Here is a 9,783-nt window from a genome sequence, read left to right on the forward strand (position 1 = left end):
GCATTTAGGTGTGTCGATGTATGAATGCCATTAAGCACAAATGTATAAGATCTCACCTAGTGATGAAGTCTTCTCTTGGTCCCTGTAGCCATCTCCACCAACCAATATTTCCCATGCACTTATTTATGCAAATGATATTGGTCCACCAGGTCAGGACTAACATAGCTATGATTATATACAAGATCAATCAAAATGGAAACAAATTTATCACACAAATTACCTTCCATCTCAATAAAATATATCTGATGGTTTGCCTTCTTATTATCAAGTGTTGCATAGATCTAAGGAATGTTATGACCAACATCCCCCACTATCTGCACCTCCTCATCACTATAGATTTGTGGCCTTCTACCCTAATACAATGAAAAATCCTTCTTGTGATGGTCTTTACCACAAATCCAACACTTCAATGGTTCCCTACCATTGGCTTTATTCTTCTGCTCTCCAAGCTGAGACCCGTGTCCTTTCTCAGCTACATTAAACTTCTTACAAGGGGTGACATTTTCATTCTTACCTCCATCATGAGATCTTCCTCACTTCTTGGGCCATTTTCTCTTAGTATTCTCATTACCTTTCCAATCATGCTTGAACTCAAGCTTCCATTTTGACTAGTCATAACAATGATTTATTTCCTAATGGCTTCCTCCAATTACAAAGTCTCATCAAACTGAATATGATATTTACATGACAATGGAAATCCAATTATTAACCTTTGAATCTTCTCTTTATCATCCTTAAGATAGGGAACATACCTCAACAACTCTAGAAATTTGGTTGTGTACTCTTTGTCTGTCATGGAACCCATCCTAAGCTTATAAAAATGCCTAGTCTTTCCATCCTAATATCTCTGAGACAAGAAATCCTTCTTGAAGAGTTTTTCAAACTCACCTCAAGTCAACTTATCTTCTCTAATACCTCTAAAATTGTTAATTTCTTCCCACAAATTATCTACTTTTCCTTTGAGACTGAAGGTGGCTATATTGAATTTCTTGTTCTCTAAGTAGTCATACAATCTGAATAAATTCCTCATCCTAAGCAGCCATACTTCTGCATCTTCTGATTTATTAATTTCCCCATAAAAAATGGGAGGCTTTACTTTCTTAAACTCCTATGACAAGTACTCACTCCTACTATGATGTTGACGTGATGGCAATGATGTCAACTGGAAGAAGAACTAGAATAAAACCCATGCATACCAGTCCTCTTCTTGAGTGTATCCAATAGTCTACCACTCTTCACTGTATCATCCCTATCGAACTAGTGTCTCCTCTGGGACCTGCTACCATCTTCCCCATTAGTCTTGATCTTCTCCTGCCTATCTCCATGACTAATCCCTAGTTGTCCCTACTTTTGTAAGCCTGAAAGGCTTTGAAGAATCATTGCATTGACTTTAACTTGCTTTTCTTAATCCCTTACAAGTATTTCTTGTGCCTCAATCAACTTTTTATAATGTTCTTTTTAACACCTAATATATGTTGTCGGACTCCTAAGTGTATCTGCTAGATCAGGAGAAAACTCTTCTCCTTGTCACTCAACTGACTTTTTCCCATTCCACTGATTTCACATCAGGCTCGTATGAGAAGCCATGTGAACTATAATCCACTATTATTCTCTTCATATCATGGCCTTCTATTTATGGAAAATATACCATGTTAGATAAACCAAATAGAATACATAATCAAAATCATACCTCAATGTATCTCAAGGGAGGCTATCACATAATGACAAGTCCATCCAAATTAGCATGATATATATAGTAATGACAAGAACATATTGACATCATGATGCATGCATGATAATAATACAAAATTTTAACAATAACTACATGCATGATAACCATAACCATCTGTGTGTACCCAGAGGTCCAATATTGTAAACATTGCTTTGATACCACTCGATGACACTGGTACCAAAGAAAGGTTTATAGGGAACAAAACTGGATCTGAAACCACCTTGTAACACCCCACCCCAAATTTACCTTCTTTTACAAGCTCTCCAAGGTAAACATGAACTGAGAGTTACTATGACATGACCCAACATCCAAGTTCTAGTTATGGAAGTGGGTTCTACTAACTAGAAACTTATGAAACTCCCCAGGGGTACCTAATCACCCAGGTGTCAAACAACAACCACTAGTGATCAACCCCTGAGCTATAAATTTCTTTTTACCTAAGTGCATAGCCTAGTCAAAAACATTCCAAGATGTGCATGTGGCTAGAAGGCTCTAGCTACATGCATATGAATTCCTTTGTGCAGTTGTAGCCAAAATTTCCAAGTTTTATGTGTGCAGCCATGAAATCAGTGCCACATTTTCAGGGCTAGTGTACATGCCACTGCCCATAACAACCCATAACTTTCCAAAATCAAATATAAGCGATTCACATGTCTATATAAGCTATACTGGGCTCAGATCTTGTTAAAACATGCCAGTTACATGAAAAATATTTAGACAAACATATGGTAAATATAGTAGTTATAGGTCATGAATGAATATCTGGTCATTGCCTCATAGTTTCACCAGAGAATCATCAAGAAGGCCCACTTCTCTCTCAAGCTTGCTACATCAAACACTTTCTAGCTCATACATTCATATAAACATTCAATGAATTATCGAATCATGAACAAGGTATATAACAAGAGCACTTCATTTAACCATGTGTATAACCAACATTTAACCACAATGAAGCCATGGAAAACTAGTCATAAAATTGAAATAATAACTAATATGTGTGTTCATTGATCTCAATAATAAATAACATATAATACTGTATGAAAATTCCAACCAAGTTAGGGAATTCCACATACCATCTGACCATAGATTGGGTTGAACCAAATCTCTCTTTTATCCAATCACCCTCCTGCCATATTCCATGCATGAATGTGGGATCTCGTGGGATAAACCAAAACAAAACCAACTAGGGAATCTAAAGGATAAACCACCTCAACCTTCAACTATAGTGATTTCACCTAAACTAGTCCAAAAATCACCAAACCAACACAATCTTGGATGCCTCAAAATTACTTCACCATACCCTGAGGAATTTTCCTATCTCCACCCACCTATCAAGAGCTTCCCAGAGAAAACCATCTCCACCCACAACCCTTGGGATTTTCTTGAGACCACCCCACCCAAATCCAAAATCTTTCAGCAATCCAAAGCTCAACCAATAATGAATCCCATCACACCATAGCTATCTAGGAAATGGAAAGGAAAGGCTCAAACAATTATGAATCTAGGAAAATCCCATGCCACTGACACCAAAACAATCATGTAAACCAAATTAATGCAATATGTATTAAAATCCCAACAATGAAATCACATCTACAACTTGTTAGCTACAAAATCTCCCTACTATGGCTTCTCCTCCAATCTTCTCCTTATGCCCCCTTTCCTTCATTTTCTTGTACTTTTCTTGCTTTGTTGTGTCCAAGTGCTCTCTCTCTCTCTCTCTCTCTCTCTCTCTCTCTCTCTCCCCTTGGAGATCAATTTCTCAACTTAATAAAAATCTTAGCAAAAGTTATCAAATGTTTCTCAGATGCCTTTTATCATTGATGTCGAGTATCTCTTCCTTCCATTATCCTGTTTTCTTTTGTTTTTTTTTAATTTCCATTGCATGCATATTCTTGTCCCTTCATATTCCTTTTCTCCTATTTTCCTTTATTCCTTAATTAATTGTCATTTATTGCTTTTTTTCTTTTCCAATGTCAATGCCAATTTCTGTAGCCATTATTTAACCACAAGTGATGCCCACTTTAATGTTTTCCACTCCATTCAGCTTGGAATACATGTCCCATGAACTTGGTCTTATTTTTTTCCTTTATAATGTCCTTCCAATTACATGGAAAATCAACCCAGGGCTATTATAGATAGGTTACCCTTATCTTTATCCCCTATGTTATTTGACCTTGACTAGTGTAAACTCATGCATTTCTACTTGGACAGTGGAATTTCTTGAACCTTAGATATATTCCAATATTGTATGGTTTATTATATATTTATGTAATGATAAAATTATAATGAATCATAGGTGTCAAATATCCCAATAATTTAATTCCAGACCCCAATTTTCCTACTTGTCAAGGATCGTATACATTTTCATCATTAAGATATTCATGGTGGTGTTCATAGCTGGTGTCATCAGTTCCTTTTGTAATGATACATTAAATAATGGATTTTTAAATTCCCACAAGTGGAATTGTTCCTAAGGTAATAATATTTACTATACTGCATACCATTCTATGCTAAGATGGTCATAAGGTTGGCTACCTAGACTCTGGTGAGTGTCTTCCTTAGTGTACAAATTACCACTATGGGACATATGCAATATACTTGCACTATTGAAATGCTAGAGGTGTTGGGAGGTTAACATGTAGTTCACACTATTGTGGAATAAACTCCAATTAAATCTCTCTACAATCCAACACACTAAATATCATTATCACTAATAAAATAAAGAGATGTAATACCCTATCATAACTAACACATGCATCATCTACCATTTATTAACATAGGTTTATTATTCTAGTAGGGTAATTTTGGATCAATGGTGATTGTAAACTTGAGGAAATAATGATATGAATAATTTTCCTCTAAATCCAATCGATAAGGTACATGTGTATATGATACATGATAACCATAGTACCACATATAATAACAACGATGAATCAAAACAGAAGGATCACGGATGTTTCTCTTAAAACAACTCACTTATACTTACCATGCTCCGAAATATACATATTATGTATGTATATTTTTTTTTCTCGATAAAGACTAATTCTATTAAGTAAAATATAGTACAATCAAGAGAAGCAAGAGACCGGCAGACCGGAAATGATGCATCCATCAACCTCGGTCCCGGAGGAAAGAATCAATCTCAGAGCTACATCAAATAACTTGAGAGCAAAGACTGACTAACTGACTTTTACCCCACAGGGGCAGAAACTACAACAAAGTGTTTTTTCCCTTTTTTTTTGTTGACTTTTGTCCAGCCATCATGGGGAGAATGAGCTAAAACAACTTGAAGACTGGAATTCTCTATCTTCGGGAACTCCTTTTCTGATTCAGAAGAGGAAGTCTCATGGGCGCGTTTCTGGGAGATTGCTGTTACATGGGCGTGCCCCCTAGTATCCGTGGGCGGATCCATCGGCTGAGGCGCCTGGTCCAGTTCTGAATCGCTTTCCTCATCCTTCGAACTTGGGGAGCTAGAGCTCCCTGCTGGCGGCAGAGGACAGGGAGCCCAACGCTTGGGTTTGGTTTTTGCGAAGATGCCCTTTTTCGTTCTTGCTGTCAGCAATGGGCAGGAGTTCTGCAGGTGCCCTATTAGGTGACAATGGCGGCATCGGAAGGCAGTGTTTTCGTAATCTAGAAACTAGGTCCAAACAGTGTCATTGATCTTGAGATTGATTTGCTCTGGTAGTCCCTTGCTTAGATCAAGCTCCACACATATTCTAGCATATGTATAGAGACCTTGCTGTTCCCTCTCGTAATTTCCCATTAAAAAGCAGCCCAAGGTGTTGCCAATTTGCCTGTATACTTCTGTGCGCCACAGGTGTATCAGGAGATTTGGAAGTCTGATCCAGACAGGGGCTTTAGTGATGACTGCAGAAGCTAGGTCAAAGTCTGGGAACCATGGAGTTAAGAAGAGGCCTGCTGAACCCATGAACCAAGGGCCTTCTTCTAAGGCCTTTTCATAGTGCTTGTGATTATCGAACATAACTATGAAATATCCCTTTGCACAGAAATAAACCTTGCAACGGTGAGTCCAGTTGTCATTGATCCAGTCATAAAGATCCTTTGAGCGTGGCCAGAGCCCATTGAATCTGCAGATGATGGCCCTTTCAGCGAATTTTTGGGTGTCATCTGCAAGGTCAAAGTAGGAGATCTCAACAGAGGGAACCTCCTCCAATTTGTGAACCAAAAAAGGCTTGGGTTTGGGAGGTTCAGGGGATGCGGGTATCTCAGAGCGGACTGCAGCTTTGTAGGAGTATGGAGGAGCAGAAGAGGATTGACCAGCAGCTCCACCTCTCAAGCGAAAGGAAAACACTAAAGCGCTGTTGTTTGTTATGCTGTAAAAGGAGACAGGAAGAGGATCATTGAGCTATTTACCTTGGAAAATAAGTCTCTGTAGGGCTGAGGGGATCCCGAGTCTGTGCTCCAGCTTTGCTTTGAGGTTCTGCACCAGATCTGTAGGGTTTACCCATTGCAGAATGGTCTTGCCAAAGATCTGTGCTATTTGAACCTGAAAGGGGGCAGAGGAATTTTCAAAAGATTTCTGGAGCAGCACGGGGCTAGAATCTTTTGAGTCTCCCATCTCTTGATGGATAGGGGGCAGCAGGAGAGAAGAAATCTTCTGCTTGAGGTCTCTTTTGCTCTAACTCGGATCCGCTGCAAAGGGAAAGGCGTCCGAACTGTAGAAGGGCCCCTGATCAGTGGAGGAGCCAGAGCTGCCATGCCTTTGCGCGCCTGTGCTGAGCGCATGGAAGTTCGCCTCTTCCTTCGGCTCAACCTCCACTTGGAGCTTCAACTCAGGTTCTCGTCTCCGATAGAACCTGAATCGAGCCTCCCTTTCAGCAGCAAGTCTGCGCAGAGGCCAAGCGGCGGCCAAGGCCAAAGAGGCGACGGCGGCGGCAGCTTCGCAGATAGGGTTTGGCTCCGGCTCCAGATCTCTGCTCAATGCTTGCTTCTCAAGTGATGAGGAACGCTCCGGCCTTCTGATCTGGATTGGATCTTCCCCTTCAACGGCAGAGAGCCGATGCCAAACGGAGGCTGAGGGCGCTGAGGCTGCGGCGACTGTAGGGTTCATCTTCAAGAGCCTTCCCGGGAGCACCCTCATTTCTTGGCCTTCTTTGCAGTAGGGGCCGCTTTCTTCGGCTTCAGAGCGCTCGAAACCATATTATATATGTATATTAGCTAACAATGATCTACACATTAATCATGATTTCAAGATTCATTTATTAGAGTTTTAGTGGAGAGATACCCTTGTGAATTCGTTTTTCCATTTAGGATCTGATATCCACTCACAATTGATCGAGGAAGTCAGGTTTATAGGTATACCATTACTCTACTACCTCCATTGATATAGTAGTTAAGTTGTAGATTGAAAGATTGGGAGGAAATATGTGATAAATTTACTCGAAAAACTCCAGTCTCACTATGAGTAATATCCAATAGTGTTAACAAGAGTCATCAATGAGTCTAACACAAGACTGTGCCTACGGTGGAATTCCAAACAGGCTTATGGGTTGACATCACACCTCATATCATAAGGTAAGGTAGTCTGTAACTACATGCAGGTTAACCCCCATGAGGAAAGGATCATTTTTAGTAATTTAACTATTGAATGTAGTTACTTTCGGTTGACTCTAAGGGTTCCATGGGAAAATTCCCTCCACATGGATGTGTAAATAAACTTAAAATTCACACATTTAACACGACTGATGAGAAATTCACTTTGGAAAACCATAAAACATGTCTAGTGATCAAAAGGGTTCACAATTAAGGAAGGTTTACCTATCATGTCATATTCTTCCAAGTCTCTACAATGATAAAACTGGGATTGACCTCTGTTTTGTTCCGCTGGTTGGTTAGCAAGGTTCCCAATAGGAATCCCTGAACACAATAGTTCCAACTCGGTAATATAATAGTGTACTCACATCGATGGCTGATTACAACCATGGTATGGAAAGGGATCGAGTATAATCCTCTGCAAAAAGTATACGAAATATATTCAATGATACAATAGTTTTGAAATGCTCTACTAGAATGTTTAAATGAGGAGCTTTATTTCTAAGGTGTTAGACAACAAGAGTTTGGATAATGTGAATTTATGTCGATTTAGGATTCAGTTTTAGAGATGATTGTCTAAATGAGATACACAAGGTGCAGTGCCAAATTAAAGGCACTATTATATGTGTTGCTCTGCAATGATATTAATAGGTATTGAATTAAAACCAAGTGATCCATCAATATCATAAACATCTAACTGTATATGGGAGACGAAAATAATATTAAACAATTAAATTAACTAGTGAAGGGTGCCAACCAATGTGTCAAATGTAGGAAGATAAAAGAGATAGATAAAAAGCACTTCCTAATCACCCCATATATTCAACTGTAGGTTGTGATAAATATCCAAGAGTATTACTATTGACTTGACTTGAATTGCAATAATTACATAGTTTCTATGTAGGATGGTTTAAGCTGAAGGCTTCATTCATAATTTTTCTTAGCACACTCGAGATCTACAATAACTATCACTATGAGAAGGATTGTCCATAATTTCCTTATGTTAGACTGTTAAATTGCATCCCTTACCAATCTTCATGTTCACATGATTAAACCTATAATAGTTAGTTAATGGATATCATCAAAGTTATACTTCCACTTGCCTTCATCAATAGGGATTGTTAATATAAATTAAGTGGATGTTACTAATGCATATAAATTGTTTCTTTTCAAAATAATTCACTTCGACAACATATAATAACATGTTGATACATTAATAAATATGTGGGAAATTGACATATTCACACATACATATTTGGTATGAAGTAACACATATCAAAATGATTTGACACCACATTAGAAATGGATACCACAATCATTCCATAATGAATTTGTTTAAATTTAAAAGATGAATTCGACCATTCAATTCATTCAATATTGTATTCCACAAATCATTTATAATGTACAAAATTTCTATTACAATGTTATTGGAAATCACATCACTATTATATTACATAGTAATAGACATTTTATGAAAATTTACAAAGTTTCAAATTTTCAAGTTTACATGTACGCACTATTCACTTGAAGGTGGAACCGTGGAATGTAGACTTCCAAATAAATACACTCCTTGATGTAGTTCTTGTGAACTTAAAGAATTTTCATAGTTAGACCAAACTTTATTGAGTTGCTAATTGACCTGCCAGCCTTTTCCTTTGGTACGCTTATTCCTTGTGGACCCTTAAGCTACAATGGGGATATATGAGATATGGGTACACTAATAGAGTGAAGGTGAGTGCTCAACTTGGGATGTTTCCACTCAATGGAACTTTACTCACACCAAATTTACAACAAAAGGTTAATAGTCACTCAAAATAAAAATAGCATTAGGACATCCATCCAACATAAGGGTGCCAAAAGTATGCTTCTCATAGTTTTCTCTTTCTTTTATAGAATGTTTTGGTAGTGTCACTTGGATCTACATGGAAAATAATCATTTTCGTTAATTAAATATTTTTTATTATTCAGCTATTCAAGTGTCAAAATTTTATTAGTGATTTCATGAGATTATTTTTTCTTATTTTTCTTTTAAAAGGGATAATTTACCTCACCCACATATGTTCCCTATTTCTTCTTTTATTTCCCCCTTGATCCTAAATTAGGATCCCTATTTTTGTATTTAATTTTTAATCAACTAGAGTCAAGAGGTTGATATCAGATTCTTTTTCTTGACTACCCCTTACCTTTTCTCAATTAAATATTGGTTGGAGATTTCAATTTATGCACTAACCACATCAGACATTCTCTCATGGATTTATTTTTTCCCCATTTTTAAATTATTAACTTTTTATTTCAAGCCCACTTCCATCTCTTATTGTAAATTTGTATCAACTATTGATCCCAATTAAGATTTCTTTTGTGCCCCATATCTTAGAATGTTTTAAATTTTATAAGGGTTTATCATGCTAAGGAGAAATTCTTATGTGTGAGGGTGAATAGAGGGATTACTTGATCCATCTTTATGCTTTTCATTAGTAACATATCCTTAATTCCCATTC

This window comes from Pinus tabuliformis, chromosome 9 (assembly GCF_031772625.1).
Source record: "Pinus tabuliformis cultivar Carrire ecotype Pingquan chromosome 9, CPIR1, whole genome shotgun sequence".
In the NCBI taxonomy this organism is placed as follows: Eukaryota; Viridiplantae; Streptophyta; class Pinopsida; order Pinales; family Pinaceae; genus Pinus; species Pinus tabuliformis.